At 48.7% G+C, this 14,528-nt stretch overlaps 2 long non-coding RNA genes and 1 pseudogene across 2 annotated transcripts; all 3 read left to right on the top strand.

The window, feature by feature from the left end:
* The first annotated feature begins 11,418 nt into the window (after positions 1-11,418).
* LOC121837424 lies at positions 11,419-12,528 on the top strand (annotated as a pseudogene).
* A 217-nt stretch (positions 12,529-12,745) lies between these two features.
* On the top strand, positions 12,746-13,756 carry LOC121837423. The gene is made up of 5 exons (XR_006078164.1): positions 12,746-12,765; positions 13,056-13,163; positions 13,255-13,362; positions 13,454-13,561; positions 13,653-13,756. It is a non-coding gene; the product is annotated as an uncharacterized LOC121837423 (long non-coding RNA).
* Positions 13,757-13,860: 104 nt separating this feature from the next.
* Positions 13,861-14,528, top strand: LOC121837422. The gene is made up of 4 exons (XR_006078163.1): positions 13,861-13,959; positions 14,051-14,158; positions 14,250-14,357; positions 14,449-14,528. It is a non-coding gene; the product is annotated as an uncharacterized LOC121837422 (long non-coding RNA).

Raw genomic sequence — 14,528 nt, 5'->3', positions numbered from 1 at the left:
TCACGGCTGCCGCGGCTGCCGCGCACCAAACAAACTCGCATCCGCCAGCTCTGGGCGCTGCCATCTTACCTGCGACGTCACGGCTCTTGTAAGGTCACGTGACGAGTGGTCACATTTGCGTAAAACATGGGCTGTGTTCCAAAATTTACTCGATCCGACTCCGGAGTAAAAGTTTCGTACCGTGGCGTTCCAAAACTTACTCGAGCTTACTCGATGACGTCAGAACTCGCGTTCCAGAAGCGGGTTGTTTACTCCGGAGTAATTACTCGCGCTACCCTCCTCGATCGTGGGGTAAAGTCGGATCAAATCGAGTAAATACGTCACGTGATCTGTTCGTCGTCTGCTTTCTGCGCCGACAGCCGTCAAAGCTCGCTTGCTCCGTTGGTTTTGGTGGCGGACGTTCGAAATGACAGATAATTAGGTGCAGCATGTGTGGTTATTGCGATTTGCTGTTGTCAGCACAGGAATTGTCTGCATTACACCGTCCACCTTCCCCGGGAACGTGTACTTGTTATTATCTGAGTGCGAGCGTAAACAGAAGCTTCTCCGCATCCTCGTCCTCGGCGTTGGGGGAATGCCGTATTCTCACGTTCAAGGCCGAAAATGTTTGAACTCGGTATATGATAATGTAGTATTTTTGTTTCCTCCAGAGTGTGCGAAATGAGAGGATAACGTTTGTAAAGCAGTGAAGGCTTCGAAAATTTCACTGTAATCACATTCGCGTCAAAGCGAACGTGAGTTTCATATCATTCTGGAGAAAGCACCCTCGCGCTGTACCGCTACACCGTGTGGAATATATTTCTGCAAAACATAATCGGTGCAAATTACAATGCGTGGAATATATGCGTTTAGGGCACCGTGACTAGAATTGTAGCGATCGCGCCGATTAATAAAAACATATTTTTTTATGTCTAGCTGTAAGGAGTAAGTAATTTTGATCTCAATATACAGCTCAAAACGAAGGTGAGTAAAAGGAGCTGGTGGATCCACCTCAAAAAACACAGCGTCGTCATTAACATTAGCGTTTTTCGGGTGCTTTCTCCATGATAAAAAAAATCGTCTGCTATTTTCTGCCATCGCTGCTGTGTTTTCTTTTTGCCGTCGCCCAAGACGAAGCCAATCCGCGTAGTATCCAGGTGATTATCCTGGCCGTTCCAAAATCGAGTCGCGGATCGTTTACTCGCGATCCTCGCGATGTCACCTGGTATTACCCGCTGACGTAGGAGGCAGGTTACTCGGGTAAGATTTGGAACATAGCCATGGTGGCAACCGGGGGGGTGCCACTTCGGAACTTCCGGTTTATCACTCTAAGCCCCTCTACCTCGTTGATAGAGATGCTGCTGCTATCCCTCGAAGTGAGGTTGAAACACTGATCTCTATGACAATTGCTGGATCGCGCTTCCCCGCTTGTTCGCTGCAGCGCAAGTGAAGCGCAAGTGAAGCTGCAGCGCAACACATTCACACGGCGTCGGTTCTTGGTCGGTATCCAAGCGCGCGAAGGCACAGAGACACGGCACTTCGGCGTGCCAAGGATGCTTTGAACACGCCGCCAGCCCTTCCTTTCGACGCGTTGTGCCTTTTTCCTGCGACACTGCACTTTCGTAAAATTTTCCACGTGTTCACAACGGAAAGTCTCAACAATACACAGAGTCTTCAAAAAACTTCTTCGGCGAATGACGACGAACGAGTAGAAAACGTGTCGTCAGCACGCTGGAAAACCGCAGCAAAGGCTAGCAAAAACGGCAAATCGTATCCCAAGCGAGTGACGCCCGGTGGCTTCACTTGCGGGAGCGGCAAGCGCGATCCAGCAATTGTCATTGAGATCAGTGGGTTGAAACGCGCGCCGCAGCGTCCACGAAGCCGATTGGACGGAGCTGGAAAGTAATCCGAAGAACGAAAAGCAGACTGGAGGACTGGTGGCAAAGGACAAAAGCAAATTGAACTCGAAGGACAAGGAGAAAGTGAAAGAAATAAGTGTTTTTTTTTTTTTTAATATATTTTTTTGGCTAGGTACGAACGTGGTTCGGAACCGCCCGATACAAAGGGAACAGCTGCAAGATCATCATCATCATCATCATAACAGAGGGGCGAGCCGTCAGCGTCACATTTTCTAAAAATTTCAATGGAAAAATAGCGGCCGGCGGAGTTTTCGAACACATGGGACTCTGTCACCAGAAACCGAAAACGGGCAAAAATATGCTTCCATTTTCCCATTGAAATTTTCGGAAAATCACATAACCTTTGATTAAGTTATGGGATCGGGCTGAAACTTTGGCATCTGGTTGTGACCTCTAGATCTACCTTTGGGCGGAGAATGAGCGTTCGGCGATGCCTAATTTATTTTTTCGGTAAAAAAGACCGTGCAAATTTTCTTTTGTGATACCCTGTACACGCGCCTATACAATGCGTACCCTCGCCGGCGTAAACCATCTGTACGTACGAGTGCTTGCATCCCCAATAGGGGTGTGAGGTTCCCCCTGAGGGGTACTTTTCCTGAACAATTTCTCGCAGACCACCGCAAAAGACAATGACATTGCTGTTTTTTTCTTCTTCTTCTTTTTTAAATGTTGTGTGCAGCGAGAGTGGCTAAATTAGAACTTTGCCCGTCTTTTGTCCAAACCCGTCGCGATGTTTCCCTTCCTTTCCAATTGTGACACGTGGTTTTGTTAACTTCTGCTTGTCATTTTTGTTTTTCCGTCCTTTGCGGCGTGTTTGATCGCAGAGAAGGAAGGTCGGGTGATTTTTCTTAACAAGCTGCCTAGGCCTGCAGATTGGTCCAACTAATAATAGCAGCAAAAAAAAATGCTTACAGTATTTACTATTGGGTATCGTAATCAACCTATGTGTAGCAGTTGCAACCATGAGACAAAAAATTATAGGATTGTTATAGAAAAGTTTGTACGGCAGTTCTTGGTCAACAAGACAGAGTAGCGTATCGGAAGAAACTGCTTGAAGCCATTTTGTACCGCAAGCAAAGTACTTCGCGTCTAACCTTAAAAATGAAGGTTTGGAATCAGTAAATATACCAGGTTGGAATACCGAATAAACCAGGTTGGAAGAAGATTGGAATTTATAAATAAACAAGAGTTCTTTCTCTTGAGATCCCATTGTTTATTTGCATATCAGTTAAGTTACATCACAAAGTGCATTACGGGATACGGTGGTCTGTGCTACATGTGCCAAAAACTATACGTTTACAAGATAATGCCCAATCTTTTCAATCAGTACCTACAAGTATCGCGAAGTTTGTAAAAACATATGGCGAAATGATTGCGAGGTGGTTGGACCTACAAACAGAAAAAATAAACATAGGGACGGACAGAACAACACCTCTTTCGAAAGAGGTGATGTTCTGTCCGTCCCTATGTCTATTCTTTCTGTTTCTATTTAACTTCACCAACGCGCTCACGTTGAACTAAGTGGTTGTACCTTACCGCCCTACGTTTTGCCCCAGAGCCGGGGTCACGCTGCTCGTACCATCACACAAAAGACAGTCTGCAAACAGATTGAAACTCGAGTCACCACGAGATCTGAGCTTCGAATGCCGCAAGGCAACGAGTTCAAGGAAACACTTGGCACGCGGCGTTTGAACCACGAATATCGTGGCGACTGATATCTGCACACTGTCTTTTATATAATGCATAAGTAGTATGACCCCGGCTTAAAGGTACTTCTAGTGGAAGCAAACACCTGCAAAAATTGCGTAATGAATATTAAAAGGACAACACGGACTTCACTATATTAGCAATGTGCGCGGCCAAAAGCGTCGCTGTGGTCAACTTTCCACCCTTTCCACGATTGGCCTAACCATGGGCATATGCAAGGAGGATAGAAGCGTAGGAGAGGGCATGACGACAGCCGTGTAGCCTCCACAAGCCATGCTCCCTTGACGCCTCGACTCTTTCTCATTTTCATCCTTACTCTCCTCAGCTACCACGCCAACGTGACCACATCACGTGACCGTCGCTAGCCTTCGTCTAGCTATGGGGTACTAGAATACACCACAGGCCAGCCTTCGATCTGATAAATCCTACGGACGGAGCGCGCGCAAGCCTGCAAGGTGTTCTTCTACAGTCAACCATCCACCTCACACGTGACATGTCACGCGCACCAATAGCCAGAGAGGTCTACGGTCACGTTGGCCACAACATCGTTTAAACTTTTTGTGACTAGGCTTCACCAATATTGCAACGTGCCCTTTCCTAGTACTTCTAACCTCCTTGGGCATATGAGCACTGGCAGATTGCCAACTTTGACGGTGTTAGTTTCGGATGGTGATGACTCCTAGCTTCTACTGTGCTTTTTAAACACACCATTGAACTCGTCGTCGCCCCCGGTGGTAAGTAGCCAGAATAACAACTGGTGACGTCACGGCGAGGCGAATCCCAGTCGTGACGTCACGGAGGGAACCATAAGAGGGCGCCACCGAAACATCTCGGCGTGAGGCTCAAAAATCTACCCCAAACAACGTGCGAAGGTAAAAAAGTAAAGAAAAAACATTGCAGCATGATTATTTTTATTTAGGGGAATACGATTTTTTTTTATGTACGGAGCTAATTTTGTTTTTGTTTTATATGTGTTACAGATTGCAGTCACATACATCAAAGGCGCGCTTGTAGCGCTAGCCGCCACATGTCGAGATGAATATCTCAAACTGAATCATTAAATGAGGATCACAAATTTTCTGCCTACATCCCCAGCGCAGCTGTTCACCGTTCTAGCACAATACACAAATATTTGTAAGTATAAGTTGCAGTAACTCGAGGTAAAAAGACTTTTTCTTGAACTCTTCTGCCTCGCACCATTTATCCTCGCGTACTCAGGCGTATTAAGAAAAACAGTAATTGCAAAAAGTTATATTTCGTCTATGGACGCACGAAAGAAACAAGCTTCCTGATCAACAACACTAATGTAAAGGCGCGAGCTCGATGTATGCATGCTTATTGGTTGCTACAGCTTGTTGATTCGTACACAAGCATGATCCCTGAGCTTCGCAGCGTTGAGATTCCCAGCACTGGCTCGTCCACCATACCTCGAAACGCTAACAGAAAGGCTCACGTACAAAAATACAACAAGCATGTGTTGAGACAAGCTACACGTCTCGGGCTTGCGCTAAAGCTTCGAGGTCTGACCATTTAGGTTAGTTTAGAGACCACAAATGACGCTCTCGGGACCAGTAAACATGAGATAACAGCCGTTAATAGTCCAAACCGAAACCATGCAACTCTCCTCACTGGCCAACTATAGTTCCCAGAGTGCAACGCGTGCCGTGTTGCATTCAGGGGTTTATGGAATTAGTCTATTACGCCCTCTCCGTACGAATGGGACGGCCGGAGAAGCGTTCGCGCGCTTTGGGATCTCGAAGCCCATGGTCAAAACAAGACGACCTCGTTGTCAACGTGTGGCACCTCTCTGAAAATGGAGCCCCAAGCACAACTCTGCGTCGGAGCCCGACGTTGAAAATGTAAAAGTGACACCTTCAATTTTTAAACGGCCATATTCGCCACCAAGGTACCCATTTGGTGAAAGTTTGAGCTTGTTAAATGCAGGCGCCCAAACCGCTGATTTTAGACGAGCCGCTTGGATCAAAAAGTTCTTTAAATTCTTCATCTTGAAGAAACAGTCAATTGTGCTTAAAAGGTAAACACTGACTGTGGTTTCCCGGAAAATATAGTTCACCATTTTATTCGGCTAAAGACATTCGTATACGCTGGCATATAAAAGTTACTACCTAAATCCCGACATAAAATCGTTCAGCCTTTCCACTCTCGTGAAGAAGGCAGCCCTATTGAAAAATCCGGCGAAAACTTCCAGTGACATTCGGTGGAGACGGGTTTTTCCGCTCATTTTCACCAGAAACCAGCGTAGTTTACCAGTTTTTTGGTGGAAATATTACCGGCCGCCACTTCCAGTAACCAGATTTCGCTGGACCTCTTACCGGAGCCACTTACGGTTAAAATCCGGCAAAAACTTCCAGTCAGATTCGGTGGAAACGGGTTAATTTCCACTCATTTTCATCAGAAACCAGCGTAGCCACTTTCGCTGGAAGTTATACCAGAACCACTTTCGATTACCCGCCGCTGGAATCCTACCGGAAGCCACTCTTGTTTGCCGGACACAGAATATCCCTAGAAGCCGACGCAAGGCGAACGGCTAAAGTCAAGGAAGCCAAGACGAGCAGGGGGACTGTGTTTGTAATGGCGGCCGCCAATGCAGCGGCAGTCTCGTGAGTGCGTGTTTTAGCTCGAAACGACGTTGCAATTCTGCAAGAAGTGCGTGCAGCGAACTGTTTTGACGATCCAAAAAGCTGGGCAGCGATCACCGGCAACTTGATATTTGCGACAGGCAAAAGTCTGGGCCAGAGCAGGTACGAGACCACTCTAGCGGCATTCTCGTTAGTGCGAGTTTTAGCTCGGGACGACGTTGCAATCCTCAAGAAGTGCGTGCAGTGAACTGTTTTGACGATCCAAAAAGGAGGGCACTTTCACCCGTTTTCATCCCAGATCAGTTTACCGATTCTTGGTAGATTATTTGCCGGCAAACAGATTTCACTGGAATGTCACCGGCAGCCCCTTTTGTATACCATGCAGACGACCCGGTTTTCCTAGAAATCTTACCCGAAACGGGTGACTCGCTTCCCTGTTTACCGACCTTCACTCGTAGGCGACGCGAGGGGAGGGGGAAGCCGAGACGAGCCGGGGACTGGGCGTGTAATTGTGGTGCCTCGCACCAAGTAGTATTCGCGGTCGTGCTACCAGTGGAGTCAGAAGCAAGACCTAATGGCGTTCGTGCTCCCAGTGGAGTCAGAAGGAATAAAAAACAAACACAGCACAAATATTTCTATGGCGCTGCTATCAAATTTTACTGCACAAAAATAGAGAAAGCTCAGACTACAGTCACACAAAACACAACGATGGGATTCAAAACATTCTCAGTCTAGAACTTTTCACGGCCCGATCACCTGAATAAAAAATCATGAGCCATTCCACTCTGTGAAGGTGGGTGACCAGCGAAGCTGTTTAGCAGACGACACAGACGTGACACGGAATTTTGAACCAAGGTACGAACACATTTCTTATCTTGATCGGTGGTCATCGTGAGGAAAGCTACGCACACACATGTCGAGGACTATCGCCGCCCCGAGGAGCCGGAGGAAACTAGATACGCGCGACGGGACCGCCAGCCGGCGGAAGGAAAGGAAACTAGGCACGCAAGCGGGCTTGGAACAAGGAGGATAGAAGGGGAGGAGAGGGCATGACGTCAGCCGCGTACACTCTGAAAAAAGGGTACCACCTCACACCCTTTTGTCCCATATAATACACCCCAAAACTTCAATTCGACGTACAGCGCCCTATAGTCGAACAGACGGGCCGCAATTTTCCGAGGGGCGTGATAACGGTGCGATATAACTTATAAAATAGCCAAAGTACGTATCAAAGACCGCATAAAGTAAACACTGAGTTTTTGCATAAAAACCAAGAAAACCCCCGAGTATTTTTTTTCTAGTCAGTAACACGTACATTAGCTAATTTAATAAATTTTACCACACGGCTATCAAGCCCCTTGTAAAATTTGGGGCCGTCTGTTCGACTATATGGCGCTGTACGTCGAATTGAAGCTTTGGGGTGTATTATATGGGACAAAGGGTGTACGTATACACCCTTTTACACCTTTTTTTTTCAAGTGTAGCCTCCGCAAGCCATGCTCAATTGACGCCTCGCCTCTTTCTCATTTTCCTCCTTACTCACCTCACTTATCAAGTCAACGTGACCACATCATGTGACCGTAGCTATAGCTAGCCTTCGATCTGATAAAACCTACCGGACGGAGCGCGCGGAAGCCTGCAAGGAATCCTTCTGCAATCAGCCATCCATCTTACACGTGACATGTCACTCGCACAAATTGCCAGAGAGATCTACGGTCCCCTTGGCCACAACATCGTTTAAGCTTTTTATGATTGAGCTTCACCAATATTACAACATGCCCCCTCCTAGTGCTTACAACCTCCTTGGTTTGGAACGATAACAAAAAGAGGGCGGTGAGAGCCCTCACTGAGTTTTTATTGACGCACACGAAAAATTTACGGAACCCTAGCGATAAACAGCTTCGCTGTAAAAACAAGACAGTCAAAAGTTACAGAACCTATTTTTAAGCCACACAGTGTTCTTCGGCAACACAATTATTGAAACGTGCAAAAACGAGAAGAAAACTAATTAGAACTGATATGTATATTTCTCTTCGCTTTAAATTTTTAAGCAAATCAAGAAAAAAGGGACATATGACATAAACTAGAAAGCATTCAAAATAAAACATTCCATCATATTCTTAATTCCTACTGGATGACGATTATGTCAGTTCCAACAGAAAACTCAAAACCTATAAAAAAATGCTTTAAATGCCCGAATCCCCTCGATGTGTTTGTATGACAGATTTCCCTTGCACTAAAATGCGAACTTACGAGCAAACCTGCAGCAGATAAACTGCTTCTAAGAACAGGCTTTCGCATTTTGTCTCGGGACAAAGCGTTGTGCACCTACTTTTTCCACAAAGCAGTTGGAAGAGTCAATCGCAGCCATGTAAGATGCACGACGCAAGAAACATATTTATATGCCACTAGTCGCCGGGAAGGAGGCGCGGACAGATCGTGTTCGGATCTAGCCTCGAACAAGGGCTAGTTCGTTTCGCGCGAACGTAGAGGGCGCTCCGACCTAGAGGCACATAAAGCCCCTCGATATGTTTTCGTTTGTCTTTGCAAGTAGCGCCAAATGCGCGAGCGCACGTGGCCCAGGTCTCGAGCGGCCCTTGGAAGCAAATGGCGGCGCAGCACTGAAATGGGCGGCCCTTGGAAGCGAATGGCGGCGGAGCACCCGCTCGTGGCACGTGTCTTGCGCATTTCCATAACAATGGTTGGCGGTACTTGTGAAAACACCTTTATCAAGGGACTTTAGAGGCACAGAGTGAAATAGAAGATGGAGAGAAGACCTAGCAGCGCACGACGTGCATGCGACGTGCAGCCTTTGGAAACAAATGGCGGTGGTGCACTAAAATTAGCAACCTTTGGAAGCGAATGGGAGTGGAGTGCTCGCTCGTGACACACATGCGCGTTCCCACAACAATGGTTGGCGGTACTTGTAAGAAACGCCATGCGTAAATTTTATTAAGCGTCTTTAGTGAAACACAGTCAAATAAAAAAGAGGCAGAAGAGGCTCACCCACGAAGGTGAGCAGATATCTAAGGAAGAAAATATTAATGCTGATATAATGAAAAAGAAGCGTTGACATATTGGGGAAGAAGCGGATAGATAGCCCCCGTGATCCTGGCGCCATCTATCCGCGTTCAAGAAAAGCGCCAGGCGCGCCGAACATAATCAGGACATGTTTAGGGGTTAAAAGCGCTAAAAACGACGGACGAGTAGGAGAGACACACACCACAGAGCGCTCTGTGGTGTGTGTCTCTCCTACTGGTTCGTCGTTTTTAGCGCTTTTAAGCCCTAAACATGTTCAACCAACTAGCCCAAATCCAAACCCTTCTGCATAATCAGGACTCTCTGTCGAATTGAGTGGCATCATCTAAACGTGTTTCTTGAATCACGCTAGAGAGAAAGCTCGGCAAATGGGAGACTGAGTCCGCGCTCTGACACTGAGCAGGATGTTTTCCATTTTTGCGTCAAGCTAAGTGTGTAGCACGGTGCAAGAAAGGACTTTAGGTGATGACACTTACCACTCTCCTCGTCAGGCGAGCGCGGTCACATAATAGGGAGTTTTAGTAGACCGTGTTTCCCCCTCCGCTAAGCCCCTCCGCTACCCGGAACTCTACAGCCAAGGCCATCGGCGCGCAGGCGCAGTGGCGGTTTCTTCGTAGCGGAGAGCTAGCGGAGGGGGAAACACGGTCTACTAAAACTTGCTAATGTTCGGGGATATCCTCGAACCGCGGTGCAAGAAGGACTGTGTGCCTCGAACGCAGACACCGTCGACTTAGGGGGCGCTGCGAGATCGGGTGCCCAATAGGGAGGCTGTAGTGAGGGTGGGCGCAACTCAAAACCTGGAGAGCGTTTGCAATTTAAAGGAGCTGTGCAACGATATTCAATTGGAATGTTTTTCCCTCTACACGAGCTTACTGGCATACCTGGGACTCAAGGATACTCGCACGCAACGCCATTGACCTAAAACTCCTTTGTTGCGGTGTAATTTCAAGAACAAAAGCGATAATTTTCATTCAATCTCTCCTTTGCAAAATTTGATGACGTAACTCGGGGATCGCAGTACACCCAAGTGACGATATTTGAATGCGGTTCATAGATTGAACCCGAGCATTGCGCGGGCACTCGACTTGGGCTCGTGACAATTGCTAGCTCGAGAAGCATTCGGGCTGTGACCCGTGTCCAATCGCTGCAACGACGACAACAGCCGAGCCATAACAATGTCTGGAACTCAGCGCGTGTCCTGCGCTTTGCCAACCCCAGCGCGTGGCTATGATCAACACTGGCGGCATATAATCGGCTCCAGATCGCGTGGCCGCTTGTTCTGGCTGCGAGTTGAGGGGGTGAACGCTGCTCGTTTTTCTTAATTTTTTTTTCTGGGACTTCTATTGGGTGGAGTGAAAAACGAACGCGTGTTTCATAGGTCATTAACGTTAGGGATCCGTTTTATGCGGTATTTGTGCACAATACAAAAATTGTTGCACAGCTCCTTTAATGGCGGCGCCTGAGGGAGAGGATTCGAGAAAGGATATGCACCAGTGTTGCCTGCACGAGAGCAGGCGCCCGCTCTGTTGCAACTCTGTTGCTCCATGCGCCTTTCCTCCTCTCGCCTCCCATTGCAAGCAACGAGCGCCTTGGCGCAGCCTCTCTCGCTTCCTTCTCGCTCCGAGAATTGCAAACGTCGAGCGGAGAAAGCAAAGTTGCCAGACAAGCAGCAACGTCCAAGATGGCGGAATTTAACATTTTTCGCGTTAAAAAAATACTTAACCTATCGCAACAAAACTGGTGGCTATGGAAAAGTAATCATTTATACCTTGTGTAAATTATTCAAGCACCTTAATGGGCATTTATGACCCGAGTTAGGAGAGAAAACGACCCTTTGCCCCATAGACTCCCAGCAAAATTTAGCAATTAAATGGCGTCCATGTCCCGTGATCGCCGATCTAGCAGTTGCACCCACCCTCACTTGAGCCTCCCTAGTGCCCAAAACCGCGGACTCAGTATGCCGTGGTATGCCGCGTACGTTGACGATGTGACATGTAACTGTGGTGGGACCGTTTTCAGTGGGGTTTGTTTTCATTCGAGGGGCTGAGAATATCGTCCTCGAAGTTAAAAAAGTGCTACGTGCGTAGCTCGAGGTAGCGGCGACGATAGAAACGGGGAACGGAGCTACGGTGGACGTTTCGGAGGTACGTAGGTAGTTGCCGCTATGTCGTAAAATGGGCAAGCATTGTTTTGTTCCGAATTGCAATTCGGGCTACCGGTCGTGTGCGGAGACTGTGTCCGTGTTCAGAGCTCCTTCGGATCCTGCTCGCCTGGAAAAGTGGCGCCGTGCAATCCCGAGAGCTGATCGGATACTGCTGTCTAGTGGCCATGTCTGCGCGAAGCATTTTCCTCCCGAGATGGTGTCAAGATCGTATTACGGAGAGTTGGACGGTAAAGTTCTTCTGGATGCCCCAAAGAAGCCCGTGCTGTCAGTGGACGCTGTACCCAGCATTTTTCCGGGCTGCCCAACGTACCTAACAAGACACAAGAAGCCCAGAAAACCACCTCGAAGAAGAGTACCTGCTACGACGAGCGTTTGTAAACGACATCATTCGAAGTCATCTGTCACTAATCTGTCCTTGGAGTCCAGCCGGGCTTCCTCAAACAGTGCCGGGTCGCCAGCGGAAGTGGTGTACCCTGAACATGATGATCCACAAACAGCGGGATCGTATAAAAGACCACGCCTTGATTTCAGCAGTACTGCGTCACCCGTACTGTGTCCTGAGCGTGATGATCCCCGAGCAGCAACAGAGTCGTGTGAGAGACGACACCTTAATCCCAGCTGCGTTGCATCACCCGTGGTGTATCCTGAACATGGTGATCCTGAAGCAGGAGGAGGACATTGTGGGGGAATTCACCAAGATGTTGCAAAGGTAAACTTTGTTGTGGAATTTTTATAGTGAATGTCCTTAGTTTAATGCCTTTTATATAGCAATCATGGAAACAACTGACCACTCAAATACTTGCCTTCAGTGTTTACTGTTCTCTCGCAGCACCCTAAATTACCTTTAGTATCATTCCTTTATGACCAGTAGCATTGATATTCCAGTCACCAGCACCTGTAATTGGAATCTGGATGCAGTAAATGAGTTGCATAGTGCACTACTTTGGTTTTACTTTTAATGGAGGAAGCAACGCTGGATGTGAAGCGCCCTGTTCTTTTACCACGCAGGTTGACTGCTCGAGCCGTGGTTCCCTGGAACACGAACAGTGTTTGGGAACGCCATACCGTGCTGCATCGACGGACAAGCAGCCTCCCGTACCGACTGATTGCGGCTAGGTAAGAGAGGATCACCGCACCTTTTCACTTTGTTGCTTCTGATAGTGGAACCGTTTCTCAACTCTAAGCGCCCTGTTCTTCTGATAGTGGAACCGTCTTTTAACTCTAAGCGCCCTGTTCTTTTACCATACAGGCTGACTGCTCGAGCAGTGGTTCCATGGGACACAAACAGTGTTTGGGAGCGCCTTGTCACGCTCGACCGACAGACAAGCAGCCTCTCGCACTGACTGATTGCGGCCAGGTAAGAGGGGACCACCGCACCTTTTCACTTTGTTGCTTCTGATAGTGGAACCGTCTCTCAACTTGAAGCGCCCTGTTCTTTTACCACACAGGTTGACTGCTCGTGCCATGGTTCCCTGAAACACCAACAGTGTTCGGGAACGCCATGTCATGCTGCACCGACGGACAAGCAGCCTCCCACACTGACTGATTGCGGGCAGGTAAGAGGTGACCACCACACCTTTTCACTTTGTTGCTTCTGATAGTGAAACCGTCTCTCAACTCGAAGCGCCCTGTTCTTTTACCACGCAGGTTGACTGCTCGAGCCATGGTTCCCTGATACACCAACAGTGTTCGGGAACGCCGTGTCATGCTGCACCGACGGACAAGCAGCCTCCCACACTGACTGATTGCGGCCAGGTAAGAGGGGACCACCGCACCTTTTCACTTTGTTGCTGCTGATAGTGGAACCGTCTCTCAACTCGAAGCGCCCTGTTCTTTTACCACGTAGGTTGACTGCTCGAGCCATGGTTCCCTTAAACACCAACAGTGTGCGGGAACGCCGTGTCATGCTGCACCGACGGACAAGCAGCCTCCCACACTGACTGATTGCGGTCAGGTAAGAGGGGACCACCGCACCTTTTCATTTTGTTGCTTCTGATAGTGGAACCGTGTCTCAACTCGAAGCGCCCTGTTCTTTTACCACGCAGGTTGACTGCTCGAGCCATGGTTCCCTGATACACCAACAGTGTTCGGGAACGCCGTGTCATGCTGCACCGACGGACAAGCAGCCTCCCACACTGACTGATTGCGGCCAGGTAAGAGGGGACCACCGCACCTTTTCACTTTGTTGCTGCTGATAGTGGAACCGTCTCTCAACTTGAAGCGCCCTGTTCTTTTACCACACAGGTTGACTGCTCGTGCCATGGTTCCCTGAAACACCAACAGTGTTCGGGAACGCCATGTCATGCTGCACCGACGGACAAGCAGCCTCCCACACTGACTGATTGCGGGCAGGTAAGAGGGGACCACCGCACCTTTTCACTTTGTTGCTTCTGATAGTGGAACCGTCTCTCAACTCGAAGCGCCCTGTTCTTTTACCACGCAGGTTGACTGCTCAGGCCATGGTTCCCTGAAACACCAACAGTGTTCGGGAACGCCATGTCATGCTGCACCGACGGACAAGCAGCCTCCCACACTGACTGATTGCGGCCAGGTAAGAGGGGACCACCGCACCTTTTCACTTTGTTGCTTCTGATAGTGGAACCGTCTCTCAACTCGAAGCGCCCTGTTCTTTTACCACGCAGGTTGACTCCTCGAGCCATGGTTCCCTGAAGCACCAACAGTGTTCGGGAACGCCGTGTCATGCTGCACCGACGGACAAGCAGCCTCCCACACTTAGTGATTGCGGCCAGGTAAGAGGGGACCACCGCACCTTTTCACTTTGTTGCTTCTGATAGTGGAACCGTCTCTCAACTCAAAGCGCCCTGTTCTTTTACCACGCAGGTTGACTGCTCGAGCCATGGTTCCCTGAAACACCAACAGTGTTCGGGAACGCCGTGTCATGCTGCACCGACGGACAAACAGCCTCCCACACTGACTGATTGCGGCCAGGTAAGAGGGGACCACCGCACCTTTTCACTTTGTTGCTGCTGATAGTGGAACCGTCTCTCAACTCGAAGCGCCCTGTTCTTTTACCACGCAGGTTGACTGCTCGAGCCATGGTTCCCTGAAACACCAACAGTGTTCGGGAACGGCATGTCATGCTGCACCGACGGACAAGCA

Source organism: Ixodes scapularis, unplaced genomic scaffold, assembly GCF_016920785.2.
Source record: "Ixodes scapularis isolate PalLabHiFi unplaced genomic scaffold, ASM1692078v2 PGA_scaffold3__209_contigs__length_174095766, whole genome shotgun sequence".
Lineage (NCBI taxonomy): Eukaryota > Metazoa > Arthropoda > Arachnida > Ixodida > Ixodidae > Ixodes > Ixodes scapularis.
Note: the sequence above shows the minus strand (reverse complement) of the source record. Positions and strands in the feature narration are given on the sequence as shown.